Source organism: Strongylocentrotus purpuratus, unplaced genomic scaffold (genome assembly GCF_000002235.5).
Source record: "Strongylocentrotus purpuratus isolate Spur 01 unplaced genomic scaffold, Spur_5.0 spur5_scaffold_20, whole genome shotgun sequence".
NCBI lineage: Eukaryota > Metazoa > Echinodermata > Echinoidea > Camarodonta > Strongylocentrotidae > Strongylocentrotus > Strongylocentrotus purpuratus.
The window spans coordinates 36,380,430-36,401,077 of record NW_022145606.1 but is presented as its reverse complement, the minus strand read 5'-3'; positions in this window follow the sequence as shown (position 1 = coordinate 36,401,077).

Below are 20,648 nucleotides of genomic sequence, written 5' to 3'. Positions count from 1 at the left end.
AATAATAATAAATAAATTGTGAATACAAATACGAATACAAACATTGACATAATGATCAACACTCCGAGTACTCAACTGCTAAACTAATAATGCCCCTTTAGTAACAATTTAAAATCATTAAAATTATTTATTTCATTTATATCTAGAGGTAGTTCTTCCAGACTGTTGCATCATCTTTACATATTGAACTATTTTTAATATGTTAATGCCTTAGACAATCATAAGATTAAAATTTGTACATTGATAGGCCAGTTATGTACCGGTTAGAAAAATTCTATTTAATAGTTAATGCTCATTCTAGATGCAGATCTTTCGTAATCACATGCCATCGGAACCGGTTTAAACTGCTCCTCATATCCATATATACAAAGACAATGAAAATGAACAACCCGGTTTAAACTGGTATTCACACATATCATCAATACATATCTTGAATACAATTACTCCAACATATGCGATCAGTAATAACAATGAATCCAGCTTTTTAGTGAAGAGATATGGATAAAGTCTCCTAGACTTATGGCGACATCTTAAAGAGTGCAGCGCTTTTGATATTACAAGGAAAAGGCGTTATTTTAACTATCAAATAATCTACCTGGGGGGGGGGGGTGGATACATTTTATCTAGAAAAGGATTACAGGAGAACATGGTTTTCTATTCGATGGTTAAAATCTTACCTAATGTCAGGAAAAGTTTCCCCAACAAACAAGCGTGTCCCCTTTTTACTCAATAACTGTTTCAATTTTGCGCCACTTTTTTTTTTGGAGTGTATAATATACCATTAGTTTTTGTCAGAATAGGAGGACCAATAAACACATTCAATTCGTTTACATGATCGAAGATCTCTTGTTAGTCTGTTTGCAGTGAGTATGCATTGTTAGTCTGTATGCGTTTAAATATATAAAAAACATACATGCATTTGTCAACTTCTGACAGACATGGCGCAAAAGATATCCTACGTTAAAAATGACTGACATTTGAACGCCATCGCCGCGTCTCAACACAAGATGATTGGGGACTATTAGATTGAGTGGACGAGAACGGCGTGAACGTCCACTGATCATGCGTGTCCATGGCAAGCTATTTTAAAATGTATTCCTATTTCGTGATAAAGAATTCAATTTTGGGTGGAAAATATATCATTTTCTGTTGTAAAGCAATGGTAATTCTTGATATCAATAAATGATTTTCTGTTGTTAAGCAAAGGTAATTCATGATATCAAGAAATAGGAATAAATGTTAAAACAGCTTGCCATAGATATGCATGATCAGTGGACGTTTACGTCGTTCTCGTCCACTCAATCTAAAAGTCCCTGGTATGAATCCGAGGACGATATAGATTTCGATTGGATGAGAATTAGCATGATAATTACCCAATTTTTATTTCCAGGCAAAAGTTGGGATTACTAAAAACAACAACATTTTAATCGTTCAAAACGTAAAATTAGTGCAACAAACACCAGGCACGTACGCAGGGGGGATGGGGGTTAAACCTCACCCCCCCCCCCCCCTTGATGGTTTGTTTTTGTATGTTTTTCGGAACCCCCCCCCCCCCTTTTGAGTTTTTTTGTTTTTTTTATAAAAATAAAGAAATAATAATAAACTAGAAATTTAATTCGTCATGGGGACGAATTAGGTGGTCTGTCTTCAATTCTTATGATCATGCTCATCTTCAATTCAATTAATTTATAAATTGATATTAATGTAAAATTATGTATTAAGATATGAATTGATGAATGAAGTACTGATAAACTGATAAACTGATAAATTGAACTGATGTAAAATGAACTGAATTGATGAGCTAAACGGATGAACTGATGAACTGAACTAAACTGATGAGCTTAACTGATGAACAAAATATTGAGCAATTATGATGATGCATAATTAAGTAATATTGACTGCCTTCTGGGCAATATGACGTATATCGCCTGAACCTAAGGTGAGGATGATATATGGCAAGTCGTATTGCCCTGAATTAGGCAGTAAATATTTCTATTATTAACCACATCAGATATCTAGAGCAAACAAGAAACTCTTACTATCTTATACTATATTATCAATTATAAATTACTATCTTATAAATTATGTAGCCTACACTCCACAGGATTTCCTAGCATTAGAAGTTGCAAAAACATCGTCAAACAAGCACTGTGCATCCAGTGCTTGACGAATTTTCGATACACTGCAAATAGTGTGCAAAGGGTCTGATTGTGACGTCACAATAGAGTTCGTGCATGGTGCGCATTACATTGTCATTGTCACCAGCAGCTGGTGCGCGATGTTATTAACAACTGGCTCGATTGTTTCTCACGAGTTTGACACGCAAAAAAATGTGGGGTCAACTTGCATCCTAAAGAGCTATAATGTATTTCATATAGGCATGTTTTTGACCATATATGCTATGTATTACAAGAGCTCGCACGCAGAGACATTTACCTTAAACGGACGCTCATTTCGTTATTAATGGTCATAAAGAGATAAACATGGTATCAAATTGTTCGGAAAAAAATGGGCAATACTATGATAGACAAAAAATGACGATTTTAGTTTGCGTTCGATCATTACGAACAAAAACGTGCGCGCAAATTTATGCGCGCGCAAAGGTGTGCGCACGCAAAATTTTCGAAATGCTTGAAATGGCCTAAAACGTACTCTAATTTGATTAAAAAGTGATTATGAGCATTTTTTATTTTTGCGCGCACCAACGTACGAACGTACGCGTACGCGCGCGTTTATTGACCTCAAGTTGACCGGACGGATATTGACCTTAATCGTTATAAATAAGAATGAGAAATGATTTACGGTTATGAAGATATGATCATGAGTTGACTTTCAGAGTACTTCACAAAATGGCGCCTGGATGACGTCACGATATTTTGATGAACTTGAAAATGTTCCTGTCACGTCTTAAGATAATGACCTCTGACTGTGTCAAATTTGAAAGAAATTGGACTGTTCAATTTTGAGTAATCGTGCACACAAAATAGTGGTCACAAATTTATTTTAATTGAATTGTGTTTTTGTACAAATTCAATTAAAATACTAGAAATTTAATTCGTCATGGGGACGAATTAGGTGGTCTGTCTTCAATTCTTATGATCATGCTCATCTTCAATTCAATTACCCCATGAAATTATGTTAATGTAAAATGATGTATTAAGATATGAATTGATGAATGAAGTACTGATAAACTGATGAACTGATAAATTGAACTGATGTAAAATGAACTGAATTGATGAGCTAAACGGATAAACTGATGAACTGAACTAAACTGATGAGCTGAACTGATGAACGAAATATTGAGCAAATATCATGATGATGCATAATTAAGTAATATTGACTGCCTTCTGGGCAATACGACGTATATCGCCCGAACCGAAGGTGAGGATGATATATGGCAAGTCGTATTGCCCTGAATTAGGCAGTAAATATTACTAATATTAACCACATCAGATATCTAGAGCAAACAAGAAACTCTTGCTATCTTATACTATCTTATAAATTATAAATTATAAATTGCTATCTTATAAATTATGTAGCCTACACTCCACAGGATTTCCTAGCATTAGAAGTTGCGAAAACATCGTCAAACATGCACTGTGCATCCAGTGCTTGACGAATTTTTGATACACTGCAAACAGTGTGCCAAGGGTCTGATTGTTACGTCACAATGGAGTTCGTGCATGGTGCGCATGTTGTTATACGCGTAATATACATTGTCATTGTCACCAGCAGCTGGTGCGCGATGTTATTTACAACTGGCTCGATTATTTCTCACGAGTTTGACATGCAAGAAATTGTGGGGTCAACTTGCATCCTAAAGAGCTATAATGTATTTCGTATAGGCATGTTTTTGCCTATATGCTATGTATTACAAGAGCTCGCACGCACAGACATTTAACTCGAACGGGCGCTCATTTCGTTATTAATGGTCATAAAGAGATAAACATGGTATCAAATTGTTCGGAAAAAAATGGGCAATACTAGGATAGACAAAAAATGGCGATTCTAGGTTGCGTTCGACCATTACTAACCAAAAAGTGCGCGCAAATTTATGCGCGCGGAAAGGTGCGCGCACGCAAAATTCTCGAAATGCTTGAAATGGCCTAAAACGTACTCTAATTTGATCAAAAAGTGATTATGAGCATTTTTTATTTTTGCGCGCACCGACGCGCGGACGGACGCGTACGCGCGCGTTTATTGACCTTAATTTGATCGGACGGATATTGACCATAATCGTTATAAATATGAATGAGAAATGATTTACGGTTATGAAGATATGATCATGAGTTGATTCTCAGAGCACTTCACAAAATGGCGCCTGGATGACGTCACGATATGTTGATGAACTTGAAAATGTTCCTGTCACGTCTTAAGATGATGACCTATGACTGTTTTAAATTTGAAAGAAATTTGACGGCTCAATTTCGAGTAATCGTGCACACAAAAAAGTGGTCACAAATTTATTTTAATTGAATTGTGTTTTTGTACAAATTCAATTAAAATACTAGAAATGTAATTCGTCACGAAGACGAATAAGGTGGTCTGTCTAAGTCTTATGATAGAATTGAGAATGGGAGAAGTTATATAGACATGTAAACAATGATGATCATGATGACCATGATGATGATCATGATAGTAAAGGTGATGATGATGATGATAATGATAATGTTATATGATGATAAAAACGATAATGTTAATGATGATGATGAGCACAAGCATGATCCTGACATCTGATTGAAAAATAACGAAATATTTAAATAGCAAATAGTCTCAGCTACAACATACTAAAATTTGGGAGAAAACTGTTGAATAACAACCGAGATACTGGTCAAAACACCTTGTCATGCAGATTCATGTTTTGAAAAGAGTGACCTCCCATAGACATAACACGCAAATATGACAAATTATGCATTGTCGTCTTAAATCGAATATTTAACTATGATGAAGTCATCCAAATGAAAAATTAATTACATATTTTTGATAGAGAATTATCTCAGCTACAACATATCAAAATCTGGGAGAAAATCGATCACCGATAAGTGAGATAATCTCAAATAAACAAAGACAAAAATTACGTCATCAACAAAATACATTTGTTTGAGTTTAGATGCCAATATGATGACTTTATTTCACTTTGTACGAGTCAGGGTGGTATGAAATCATATCTCCAACTCATGCTTTCTCCAACCATGATATAAAAATTGGGGGTCAATGGACTATCTGAAGAGCTATTTCGATTTTTAAAATGGCATGTTTTTTATCAAATTTGCACTATATTGCCCATAGCAGTACGCGCGGATTTTGAACTTTGACGCACGCTCACGGCCTTATGAAATATGAAGAGTGACTGAAATTAATGTAAATTGTCAATTACGTTAAGAGGAATCCAAATCATGTAAACATTTTGAATTTGACCTTTTCCGCGCGCTGTGAGCGCGCACACCGCGCGCGGGGACACTTACGGACGGAAAATTTTGAAATGCTTAAAATGACCTGATTCGTACTCTCGTTTAATAGTTTAGTAATTTTGAGCAATTTTAAATTTTGACGCGCACATACGCGCGCGTCATGACCTTTATGTGACCTTTGATGACATGACCTGTTGACCCTTGACCTAAAGTATATGTGATATGAATATGAATGACCTTTGCTGATGCATCATGAAGATATGATGGATAACGTGATTTCACAAAATGGCGCCTGGATGACGTCACGATAACCTAATGACCTTTAAAATGTACCTGTCACGTCTCATGATAATGACCTATGACTGTGCCAAAATTAAATCAAATTGACATAACCAATCTTACGTTATCCGACACACAAAAAAGTGAAGAAATAAATAAAAATAAAGAAATAATAATAATAATAATAATAAAGAAGAAAGAAAATTCTGACGAAATCAATAGGTGGTCTGTTGATAACAGACCACCTAACTAGAAATTTAATTCGTCACGAAGACGAATAAGGTGGTCTGTCTTCAATTCTTATGATTATGCTCATCTTCAATTTAATTACCCCATGAAATTATGTTAATGTAAAATGATGTATTTATTGTATTAAGATATGAATTGATGAATGAAGTACTGATAAACTGATGAACTGATAAATTGAACTGATGTAAAATGAACTGAATTGATGAGCTAAACGGATGAACTGAACTAAACTGATGAGCTGAACTGATGAACGAAATATTGAGCAATTATCATGATGATGCATAATTAAGTAATATTGACTGCCTTCTGGGCAATACGACGTATATCGCCCGAACCTAAGGTGAGGATGATATATGGCACGTCGTATTGCCCTGAATTAGGCAGTAAATATTACTATTATTAACCACATCAGATATCTAGAGCAAACAAGAAACTCTTACTATATTATACTATCTTATCAATTATAAATTACTATCTTATAAATTATGTAGCCTACACTCCACAGGATTTCCTAGCATTAGAAGTTGCAAAAACATCGTCAAACAAGCACTGTGCATCCAGTGCTTGACGAATTTTCGATACACTGCAAACAGTGTGCCAAGGGTCTGATTGTGACATCACAATAGAGTTCGTGCATGGTTCGCATTTTGTTATACGCGTAATATACATTGTCATTGTCACCAGCAGCTGGTGCGCGATGTTATTTACAACTGGCTCGATTATTTCTCACGAGTTTGACACGCAAAAAAATGTGGGGTCAACTTGCATCCTAAAGAGCTATAATGTATTTCGTATAGGCATGTTTTTGACCATATATGCTATGTATTACAAGAGCTCGCACGCACAGACATTTACCTTAAACGGACGCTCATTTCCTTATTAATGGTCATAAAGAGATAAACATGGTATCAAATTGTTCGGAAAAACATGGGAAATACTATGATAGACAAAAAAATGATGATTTAAGGTTGCTTTCGACCATTACGAACAAAAACGTGCGCGCAAATTTGCGCGCGGAAAGGTGTGCGCACGCAAAATTCTCGAAATGCTTGAAATGGCCTAAAACGTACTCTAATTTGATCAAAAAGTGATTATGAGCATTTTTTATTTTTGCGCGCACCGACGCGCGGACGGACGCGTACGCGCGCGTTAATTGACCTTAAGTTGACCGGACGGATATTGACCATAATCGTTATAAATATGAATGAGAAATGATTTACGGTTATGAAGATATGATCATGAGTTGATTCTCAGAGCACTTCACAAAATGGCGCCTGGATGACGTCACGATATATTGATGAACTTGAAAATGTTCCTGTCACGTCTTAAGATGATGACCTATGACTGTGTTAAATTTGAAAGAAATTGAACGGTTCAATTTTGAGTAATCGTGCACACAAAAGAGTGGTCACAAATTTATTTTAATTGAATTGTGTTTTTGTACAAATTCAATTAAAATACTAGAATTTAATTCGTCACGAAGACGAATAAGGTGGTCTGTCTATGTCTTATGACAGATTTGAGAATGGGAGAAGTTATATAGACATGTAAACAATGATGATCATGATGAACATGATGATAATCATGATAGTAAAGGTGATGATGATGATAATGATAATGTTATATGATGATAAAAACGATAATGTTAATGATGATGATGAGCATAAGCATGATCCTGACATCTGATTGAAAAAATGAGGAAATACTTAGATAGCAAATAGTCTCAGCTACAACATACTAAAATTTGGGAGAAAACTGTTGAATAACAACCGAGATACTGGTAAAAACACCTTGTCATGCAGATTTATGTTTTGAAAAAAGTGACCTCCCATAGACATAACACGCAAATATGACAAATTATGCATTGTCGCCTTTAATCGAATATTTCACTATGATGACGTCATCAAAATGAAAAATAAATGACATATTTCTGATAGAGAATTATCTCAGCTACAACATATTAAAATCTGAGAGAAAATTAATTACAGATAAGTGAGATAATTACAATTAAACAAAGACAAAAATTACGTCATCAACAAAATACATTTGTTTGAGTTTAGATGCCAATATGATGACTTTATTTCACTTTGTACGAGTCAGGGTGGTATGAAATCATATCTCCAACTCATGCTTTTTCCAACCATGATATAAAAAATGGGGGTCAATGGACTATCTGAAAAGCTATATCGATTTTTAAAATGGCATGTTTTTGATGAAATTTGCATTATATTGCCCATAGCAGCACGCGCGGATTTTGAACTTTGACGCACGCTCACGGCCTTATGAAATATGAAGAGTGACTGAAATTAATGTAAATTGTTAATTACATTAAGAGGAATCCAAATCATGTAAACATTTTGAATTTGACCTTTTTCGCGCGCTGTGAGCGCGCACACCGCGCGCGGGGACACAAACGGACGGAAAATGTTGAAATGCTTAAAATGACCTGATTCGTACTCTCGTTTAATAGTTAAGTGATTTTGAGCAATTTAAAATTTTGACGCGCACATACGCGCGCGTCATGACCTTTATGTGACCTTTGATGACATGACCTGTTGACCCTGGACCTAAAGTATATGTGATATGAATATGAATGACCTTTGCTGATGCATCATGAAGATATGATGGATAACGTGATTTCACAAAATGGCGCCTGGATGACGTCACGATAACCTAATGACCTTGAAAATGTTCCTGTCACGTCTCATTACAATGACCTATAATTGTGCCGAAATTTAATGAAATTAACTAAACCAAACTTGAGTTATCCGGGCCACAAAAAACGGGGAGAAATAAAAATAAAGAATAATAACTAGACATAATACTTGTTTCGAACAAGTATAGGTGGGCTGGTCAACTAAAATTTGAGACAAAATAGAGCAAAAATGAGCGAGATACTGCTAAAAAAACAATGTCATTGATGTAGTGATGTAAACTAAATTCTCCTTCCATAGGCATAACACGCAACGTAAGAAATTTCTGATATGTGCCCTTTAATCGTAATTTTCACTATGATGACGTGATCAAAATTAAAAATGGTGTTGACTGAGCTTGTAAAGAATTGTCTTAGCTACAACATATCGAAATTTGGAAGAAAATCGATCAATATTTACAGAGATACAATCAATTTCCCATAAATATGCTGACGTCATAATATGCAAATTCGTATTTTGAGTTCCAAGGTCATTATGATGATGTCACGATACACTTAATGGCCAAATGAGACATGGAATCATATTTCCGACTCATACTCTATCTAAATATGAAAAAACATTGAAGGTCACGGTTCATTCCAAAGAGCTATAATGGATTTTGTATAGGCATGTTTTTGCCCATATATGCTATGTAATAAAAGAGCTCGCGCGCACGGACATTTATCTTGAATTAACGTTCATCTTGTTATTTATGGCCATAAAGAAATAAACATGGTATCAAATTCCTTGAAAACATATGAGAAATATCATGAAAGAAAAAAAAATGGCGATTCTATGTTGTGTAATGGTGTAACGCGCGAAAACGCGCGCGCATGCTCGTACGCGCGATTTTTTATAAAATGCTTAAAATGACCTGAAACGTATACAAAATAAATTTGAGACGATTTTGAGCATTTTGAAATGTTGCGCGCGCATTGACGCGCGGACGTACGCGCACGCGCGCGTTTTTTTACCTGAATTTGACCGGACTGATATTGACCTTAATCATGATAAATATGAATGAGAAATGACGTACCGTTATGAAAATATGATCATGAGTAATTTTTCAGAAAATTTCACAAAATGGCGCCTAGATGACGTCATCAGTCAAGGTCAAGGTTGAAAAGTTTGCTGTGTTTTGTTCATATGCCTATACATATGTGTGTTAAATTTTAAGATATTTGATAGAGCCATTTTCAAATTATCTTGAACACAAAAAAGTGGGTCGAAATAAAAAAAATAAATAATAAACTAGACTTTAATTCGTCACTTAGACGAATTAGGTGATACGTATGATATTGGTTTACCTAACAAAGAATGCATTACACGATATCATATTATTTTATAAAATGCTCTTCCCATAATGATCTATCCATATGTCAAGTTTAAATTGTGTCGATCCCTTGATCATTATGGATATAGGGAAGATAGATTGAGACAATATATGACCATTGACTCTGTGCAGTAACCAGTTACACCTTTGACTCTAATTTACATCATGAAGAACGCATTTTGACGATTTTTATCTTATTCAAAGAAATGAAAATATAATTGATAAATAAGAGCTTATGCCTGAATAATTAAAAATGTTTAGTGTATAACGTCACGATGTTCCGGCGTAAATGAAAAGTGTGAGAATACATTAGCGATCATTTTGAGTTGTCGACGTGAGATTCACTAGTTGCTTGAAAATAAAATCTTTAAATATCGGATGGATATATACTGTCACTGTATAAGGAATGTGGATTAGAGGGATATTAATCCGTCAGTCTTTCTTGAAGGCTTGTCAATTAAAGGAATACAAAGATTTGAATGTATTTCGCTCAAGAAATTACATACAGCATTGCCAGTAAATTTCACGGGATCAATGTTAAAATCTATTTTATAAACCTGTTTGTGTTCAGTATGTGTTTTTTGTAAAACATTTTCAAAGACAGGGATGAAATCATTGATATTTGATTGGGGTTTCCTATATATGACACCTACAATAATATTCTTATGTCTCGGCAAATTGCTTTCAATAAACAGTGATTCATAGTTGTATGATGGGTATAATATAAATATATCATTGTGTATTTCATATTCAAAATTGTCAGCGACCAATAGACCAACACCTCTACTCTTTTCTACTTGGCGATTAAAATGTATAAATGAATGACCAGACACATTGAATAATAGTGGCGTACTATCATTAACCCACGTTTCTATACATAAGTACAGATGAAATCGGATAAAGCATTACAATGTATGTTTAAACTACGCGAATTAAAAAGTAAAATACTAAAATGATAGTTAATGTTACTGAATTCAGTCGTAAAATCCTCATCAATATAATATTTAAAGTTCAGAAACCTACTGAAATGAAACTCATATTCTTTTTCGGATAAATAGTTTAAATCATTGATATCAGTATAAGTATCTGTAGTATTACTACCAAACATTGAATGAAGTTCGTCATTATTCAAGTCCTGAATAGGAAATGAACAATGAGAACAGAGTGGGTTATTAATGTAGCCGAATGCTCATGTTCTCTATAACGCTCATTTTACGTATTTTATTACCAGAGAAAAAAAGATGTCAGTCAGTCACTCAATAGTGTCTGAGAGTAAAGTCTAGAAAGTAAAAGGGTTTCCTTACATAATTTCAATACGAGGACACTGCTAACGTTTAAGTTTCACAAATAGGACATACGTGACATATTCATCATTTCAACATTCAACTGAAAATTGTGATATTATCTCATCATCTGATCAAAAAACTAAAAGCACCGTTTTTATAGCCCATGGTCTCAGCTATAACATACTCCAATTTGGGAGAAAACAGAGCACACATAAGATAGATAGTGCTCATAGATGAATGCCATGCAGATTCATGATGTGAACGAAATTCACCTTCCATAGACATAACACGCAAATGACGAAAATTCTGACATGTGGCCTTTAATTGAATTTTGTACTATGATGACCTCATTAAAATGAAACTTAGTGAGAAGTGATCTTGTAGAGAATTGCCTTATCTACAACATATCGACATTTCAAAGAGAATCGATGAATATTGAGAGAAATACACTACATTTTCCATAAATACAATGACGTCATAATATGCAATTTTGTATTTTTGACTTCCAAGGCCATTATGATGACGTTAAGATGTACTTAATGGCCAAATGAGATATGAAATCATACCTCCGACTCATACTCTATCTAAATATGAAAAAAAAATTGGCAATCCCTATTCATCCCAATGGACTTTTCATAGGCATGTTTTTGCCCATATATGCAATGTATTACAAAAATCGCGCGTACGGACGGTTATCTTGAACAGACGCTCATTCCGTTTTTAATAGTGATAAAGAGCTAAACATGGTATCAAATTTTCCGAAAAAATATGAGGAATATTCTGTCAAAAGTTTTTGCTGGGGGATTATTTTTCGTTCGGCCGTGACGAACGAAAACGTGCAAAAATGCGTGTTTTGCGTGATTTTTTATGAAATGCTTATAATGGCCTGAAACGTATGCAAAAAAAATTTAAGACGATTTTGAGCAATTTAAAATTTTACGCGCGCATTAACGCGCGCGCCTACACGTACGCGCATTTTTGCGCGCATTTATTGACCTCAAATTGACCCGACGGATATTGATCTTATTCATGATAAATATGAATGAAAAATAACTTTCCGTTATGAAGATATGATCATTAGTTGATTTTCACAAAATGGCGCCTGGATGACGTCACGATGACTTTGAGTCCTTGAAAAATCACGCAGTTCTAAGTTAGACTAAGATCTATCATCATTGAAAGTTTCATGACAATGGTTTTATTCAGTCTTGAGATATCCTGCGAACAAAATCGAGGAAGAATAATAGGAAGAAGAATAATAATAAAAATCTTGACGAAATCAATAGGTGATACGTAGACTTCGTTACGTATCACCTAATGATACGTACCACCTAATGATTCCGTCAAAATTTGCAATTTCAACTTTCGATTGAAAATTCCGACATGATCCCAACATCCGATGAAAAAACAAAGTACACCGTTTTTATAGCCCATGGTCTCAGCTATAACATACTCCAATTTGGGAGAAAACAGAGCACACATAAGATAGATAGTGCTCATAGATGAATGCCATGCAGATTCATGATGTGAACGAAATTCACCTTCCATAGACATAACACGCAAATGACGAAAATTCTGACATGTGGCCTTTAATTGAATTTTGTACTATGATGACCTCATTAAAATGAAACTTAGTGAGAAGTGATCTTGTAGAGAATTGCCTTATCTACAACATATCGACATTTCAAAGAGAATCGATGAATATTGAGAGAAATACACTACATTTTCCATAAATACAATGACGTCATAATATGCAATTTTGTATTTTTGACTTCCAAGGCCATTATGATGACGTTAAGATGTACTTAATGGCCAAATGAGATATGAAATCATACCTCCGACTCATACTCTATCTAAATATGAAAAAAAAATTGGCAATCCCTATTCATCCCAATGGACTTTTCATAGGCATGTTTTTGCCCATATATGCAATGTATTACAAAAATCGCGCGTACGGACGGTTATCTTGAACAGACGCTCATTCCGTTTTTAATAGTGATAAAGAGCTAAACATGGTATCAAATTTTCCGAAAAAATATGAGGAATATTCTGTCAAAAGTTTTTGCTGGGGGATTATTTTTCGTTCGGCCGTGACGAACGAAAACGTGCAAAAATGCGTGTTTTGCGTGATTTTTTATGAAATGCTTATAATGGCCTGAAACGTATGCAAAAAAAATTTAAGACGATTTTGAGCAATTTAAAATTTTACGCGCGCATTAACGCGCGCGCCTACACGTACGCGCATTTTTGCGCGCATTTATTGACCTCAAATTGACCCGACGGATATTGATCTTATTCATGATAAATATGAATGAAAAATAACTTTCCGTTATGAAGATATGATCATTAGTTGATTTTCACAAAATGGCGCCTGGATGACGTCACGATGACTTTGAGTCCTTGAAAAATCACGCAGTTCTAAGTTAGACTAAGATCTATCATCATTGAAAGTTTCATGACAATGGTTTTATTCAGTCTTGAGATATCCTGCGAACAAAATCGAGGAAGAATAATAGGAAGAAGAATAATAATAAAAATCTTGACGAAATCAATAGGTGATACGTAGACTTCGTTACGTATCACCTAATGATACGTACCACCTAATGATTCCGTCAAAATTTGCAATTTCAACTTTCGATTGAAAATTCCGACATGATCCCAACATCCGATGAAAAAACAAAGTACACCGTTTTTATAGCCCATGGTCTCAGCTATAACATACTCCAATTTGGGAGAAAACAGAGCACACATAAGATAGATAGTGCTCATAGATGAATGCCATGCAGATTCATGATGTGAACGAAATTCACCTTCCATAGACATAACACGCAAATGACGAAAATTCTGACATGTGGCCTTTAATTGAATTTTGTACTATGATGACCTCATTAAAATGAAACTTAGTGAGAAGTGATCTTGTAGAGAATTGCCTTATCTACAACATATCGACATTTCAAAGAGAATCGATGAATATTGAGAGAAATACACTACATTTTCCATAAATACAATGACGTCATAATATGCAATTTTGTATTTTTGACTTCCAAGGCCATTATGATGACGTTAAGATGTACTTAATGGCCAAATGAGATATGAAATCATACCTCCGACTCATACTCTATCTAAATATGAAAAAAAAATTGGCAATCCCTATTCATCCCAATGGACTTTTCATAGGCATGTTTTTGCCCATATATGCAATGTATTACAAAAATCGCGCGTACGGACGGTTATCTTGAACAGACGCTCATTCCGTTTTTAATAGTGATAAAGAGCTAAACATGGTATCAAATTTTCCGAAAAAATATGAGGAATATTCTGTCAAAAGTTTTTGCTGGGGGATTATTTTTCGTTCGGCCGTGACGAACGAAAACGTGCAAAAATGCGTGTTTTGCGTGATTTTTTATGAAATGCTTATAATGGCCTGAAACGTATGCAAAAAAAATTTAAGACGATTTTGAGCAATTTAAAATTTTACGCGCGCATTAACGCGCGCGCCTACACGTACGCGCATTTTTGCGCGCATTTATTGACCTCAAATTGACCCGACGGATATTGATCTTATTCATGATAAATATGAATGAAAAATAACTTTCCGTTATGAAGATATGATCATTAGTTGATTTTCACAAAATGGCGCCTGGATGACGTCACGATGACTTTGAGTCCTTGAAAAATCACGCAGTTCTAAGTTAGACTAAGATCTATCATCATTGAAAGTTTCATGACAATGGTTTTATTCAGTCTTGAGATATCCTGCGAACAAAATCGAGGAAGAATAATAGGAAGAAGAATAATAATAAAAATCTTGACGAAATCAATAGGTGATACGTAGACTTCGTTACGTATCACCTAATGATACGTACCACCTAATGATTCCGTCAAAATTTGCAATTTCAACTTTCGATTGAAAATTCCGACATGATCCCAACATCCGATGAAAAAACAAAGTACACCGTTTTTATAGCCCATGGTCTCAGCTATAACATACTCCAATTTGGGAGAAAACAGAGCACACATAAGATAGATAGTGCTCATAGATGAATGCCATGCAGATTCATGATGTGAACGAAATTCACCTTCCATAGACATAACACGCAAATGACGAAAATTCTGACATGTGGCCTTTAATTGAATTTTGTACTATGATGACCTCATTAAAATGAAACTTAGTGAGAAGTGATCTTGTAGAGAATTGCCTTATCTACAACATATCGACATTTCAAAGAGAATCGATGAATATTGAGAGAAATACACTACATTTTCCATAAATACAATGACGTCATAATATGCAATTTTGTATTTTTGACTTCCAAGGCCATTATGATGACGTTAAGATGTACTTAATGGCCAAATGAGATATGAAATCATACCTCCGACTCATACTCTATCTAAATATGAAAAAAAAATTGGCAATCCCTATTCATCCCAATGGACTTTTCATAGGCATGTTTTTGCCCATATATGCAATGTATTACAAAAATCGCGCGTACGGACGGTTATCTTGAACAGACGCTCATTCCGTTTTTAATAGTGATAAAGAGCTAAACATGGTATCAAATTTTCCGAAAAAATATGAGGAATATTCTGTCAAAAGTTTTTGCTGGGGGATTATTTTTCGTTCGGCCGTGACGAACGAAAACGTGCAAAAATGCGTGTTTTGCGTGATTTTTTATGAAATGCTTATAATGGCCTGAAACGTATGCAAAAAAAATTTAAGACGATTTTGAGCAATTTAAAATTTTACGCGCGCATTAACGCGCGCGCCTACACGTACGCGCATTTTTGCGCGCATTTATTGACCTCAAATTGACCCGACGGATATTGATCTTATTCATGATAAATATGAATGAAAAATAACTTTCCGTTATGAAGATATGATCATTAGTTGATTTTCACAAAATGGCGCCTGGATGACGTCACGATGACTTTGAGTCCTTGAAAAATCACGCAGTTCTAAGTTAGACTAAGATCTATCATCATTGAAAGTTTCATGACAATGGTTTTATTCAGTCTTGAGATATCCTGCGAACAAAATCGAGGAAGAATAATAGGAAGAAGAATAATAATAAAAATCTTGACGAAATCAATAGGTGATACGTAGACTTCGTTACGTATCACCTAATGATACGTACCACCTAATGATTCCGTCAAAATTTGCAATTTCAACTTTCGATTGAAAATTCCGACATGATCCCAACATCCGATGAAAAAACAAAGTACACCGTTTTTATAGCCCATGGTCTCAGCTATAACATACTCCAATTTGGGAGAAAACAGAGCACACATAAGATAGATAGTGCTCATAGATGAATGCCATGCAGATTCATGATGTGAACGAAATTCACCTTCCATAGACATAACACGCAAATGACGAAAATTCTGACATGTGGCCTTTAATTGAATTTTGTACTATGATGACCTCATTAAAATGAAACTTAGTGAGAAGTGATCTTGTAGAGAATTGCCTTATCTACAACATATCGACATTTCAAAGAGAATCGATGAATATTGAGAGAAATACACTACATTTTCCATAAATACAATGACGTCATAATATGCAATTTTGTATTTTTGACTTCCAAGGCCATTATGATGACGTTAAGATGTACTTAATGGCCAAATGAGATATGAAATCATACCTCCGACTCATACTCTATCTAAATATGAAAAAAAAATTGGCAATCCCTATTCATCCCAATGGACTTTTCATAGGCATGTTTTTGCCCATATATGCAATGTATTACAAAAATCGCGCGTACGGACGGTTATCTTGAACAGACGCTCATTCCGTTTTTAATAGTGATAAAGAGCTAAACATGGTATCAAATTTTCCGAAAAAATATGAGGAATATTCTGTCAAAAGTTTTTGCTGGGGGATTATTTTTCGTTCGGCCGTGACGAACGAAAACGTGCAAAAATGCGTGTTTTGCGTGATTTTTTATGAAATGCTTATAATGGCCTGAAACGTATGCAAAAAAAATTTAAGACGATTTTGAGCAATTTAAAATTTTACGCGCGCATTAACGCGCGCGCCTACACGTACGCGCATTTTTGCGCGCATTTATTGACCTCAAATTGACCCGACGGATATTGATCTTATTCATGATAAATATGAATGAAAAATAACTTTCCGTTATGAAGATATGATCATTAGTTGATTTTCACAAAATGGCGCCTGGATGACGTCACGATGACTTTGAGTCCTTGAAAAATCACGCAGTTCTAAGTTAGACTAAGATCTATCATCATTGAAAGTTTCATGACAATGGTTTTATTCAGTCTTGAGATATCCTGCGAACAAAATCGAGGAAGAATAATAGGAAGAAGAATAATAATAAAAATCTTGACGAAATCAATAGGTGATACGTAGACTTCGTTACGTATCACCTAATGATACGTACCACCTAATGATTCCGTCAAAATTTGCAATTTCAACTTTCGATTGAAAATTCCGACATGATCCCAACATCCGATGAAAAAACAAAGTACACCGTTTTTATAGCCCATGGTCTCAGCTATAACATACTCCAATTTGGGAGAAAACAGAGCACACATAAGATAGATAGTGCTCATAGATGAATGCCATGCAGATTCATGATGTGAACGAAATTCACCTTCCATAGACATAACACGCAAATGACGAAAATTCTGACATGTGGCCTTTAATTGAATTTTGTACTATGATGACCTCATTAAAATGAAACTTAGTGAGAAGTGATCTTGTAGAGAATTGCCTTATCTACAACATATCGACATTTCAAAGAGAATCGATGAATATTGAGAGAAATACACTACATTTTCCATAAATACAATGACGTCATAATATGCAATTTTGTATTTTTGACTTCCAAGGCCATTATGATGACGTTAAGATGTACTTAATGGCCAAATGAGATATGAAATCATACCTCCGACTCATACTCTATCTAAATATGAAAAAAAAATTGGCAATCCCTATTCATCCCAATGGACTTTTCATAGGCATGTTTTTGCCCATATATGCAATGTATTACAAAAATCGCGCGTACGGACGGTTATCTTGAACAGACGCTCATTCCGTTTTTAATAGTGATAAAGAGCTAAACATGGTATCAAATTTTCCGAAAAAATATGAGGAATATTCTGTCAAAAGTTTTTGCTGGGGGATTATTTTTCGTTCGGCCGTGACGAACGAAAACGTGCAAAAATGCGTGTTTTGCGTGATTTTTTATGAAATGCTTATAATGGCCTGAAACGTATGCAAAAAAAATTTAAGACGATTTTGAGCAATTTAAAATTTTACGCGCGCATTAACGCGCGCGCCTACACGTACGCGCATTTTTGCGCGCATTTATTGACCTCAAATTGACCCGACGGATATTGATCTTATTCATGATAAATATGAATGAAAAATAACTTTCCGTTATGAAGATATGATCATTAGTTGATTTTCACAAAATGGCGCCTGGATGACGTCACGATGACTTTGAGTCCTTGAAAAATCACGCAGTTCTAAGTTAGACTAAGATCTATCATCATTGAAAGTTTCATGACAATGGTTTTATTCAGTCTTGAGATATCCTGCGAACAAAATCGAGGAAGAATAATAGGAAGAAGAATAATAATAAAAATCTTGACGAAATCAATAGGTGATACGTAGACTTCGTTACGTATCACCTAATGATACGTACCACCTAATGATTCCGTCAAAATTTGCAATTTCAACTTTCGATTGAAAATTCCGACATGATCCCAACATCCGATGAAAAAACAAAGTACACCGTTTTTATAGCCCATGGTCTCAGCTATAACATACTCCAATTTGGGAGAAAACAGAGCACACATAAGATAGATAGTGCTCATAGATGAATGCCATGCAGATTCATGATGTGAACGAAATTCACCTTCCATAGACATAACACGCAAATGACGAAAATTCTGACATGTGGCCTTTAATTGAATTTTGTACTATGATGACCTCATTAAAATGAAACTTAGTGAGAAGTGATCTTGTAGAGAATTGCCTTATCTACAACATATCGACATTTCAAAGAGAATCGATGAATATTGAGAGAAATACACTACATTTTCCATAAATACAATGACGTCATAATATGCAATTTTGTATTTTTGACTTCCAAGGCCATTATGATGACGTTAAGATGTACTTAATGGCCAAATGAGATATGAAATCATACCTCCGACTCATACTCTATCTAAATATGAAAAAAAAATTGGCAATCCCTATTCATCCCAATGGACTTTTCATAGGCATGTTTTTGCCCATATATGCAATGTATTACAAAAATCGCGCGTACGGACGGTTATCTTGAACAGACGCTCATTCCGTTTTTAATAGTGATAAAGAGCTAAACATGGTATCAAATTTTCCGAAAAAATATGAGGAATATTCTGTCAAAAGTTTTTGCTGGGGGATTATTTTTCGTTCGGCCGTGACGAACGAAAACGTGCAAAAATGCGTGTTTTGCGTGATTTTTTATGAAATGCTTATAATGGCCTGAAACGTATGCAAAAAAAATTTAAGACGATTTTGAGCAATTTAAAATTTTACGCGCGCATTAACGCGCGCGCCTACACGTACGCGCATTTTTGCGCGCATTTATTGACCTCAAATTGACCCGACGGATATTGATCTTATTCATGATAAATATGAATGAAAAATAACTTTCCGTTATGAAGATATGATCATTAGTTGATTTTCACAAAATGGCGCCTGGATGACGTCACGATGACTTTGAGTCCTTGAAAAATCACGCAGTTCTAAGTTAGACTAAGATCTATCATCATTGAAAGTTTCATGACAATGGTTTTATTCAGTCTTGAGATATCCTGCGAACAAAATCGAGGAAGAATAATAGGAAGAAGAATAATAATAAAAATCTTGACGAAATCAATAGGTGATACGTAGACTTCGTTACGTATCACCTAATGATACGTACCACCTAATGATTCCGTCAAAATTTGCAATTTCAACTTTCGATTGAAAATTCCGACATGATCCCAACATCCGATGAAAAAACAAAGTACACCGTTTTTATAGCCCATGGTCTCAGCTATAACATACTCCAATTTGGGAGAAAACAGAGCACACATAAGATAGATAGTGCTCATAGATGAATGCCATGCAGATTCATGATGTGAACGAAATTCACCTTCCATAGACATAACACGCAAATGACGAAAATTCTGACATGTGGCCTTTAATTGAATTTTGTACTATGATGACCTCATTAAAATGAAACTTAGTGAGAAGTGATCTTGTAGAGAATTGCCTTATCTACAACATATCGACATTTCAAAGAGAATCGATGAATATTGAGAGAAATACACTACATTTTCCATAAATACAATGACGTCATAATATGCAATTTTGTATTTTTGACTTCCAAGGCCA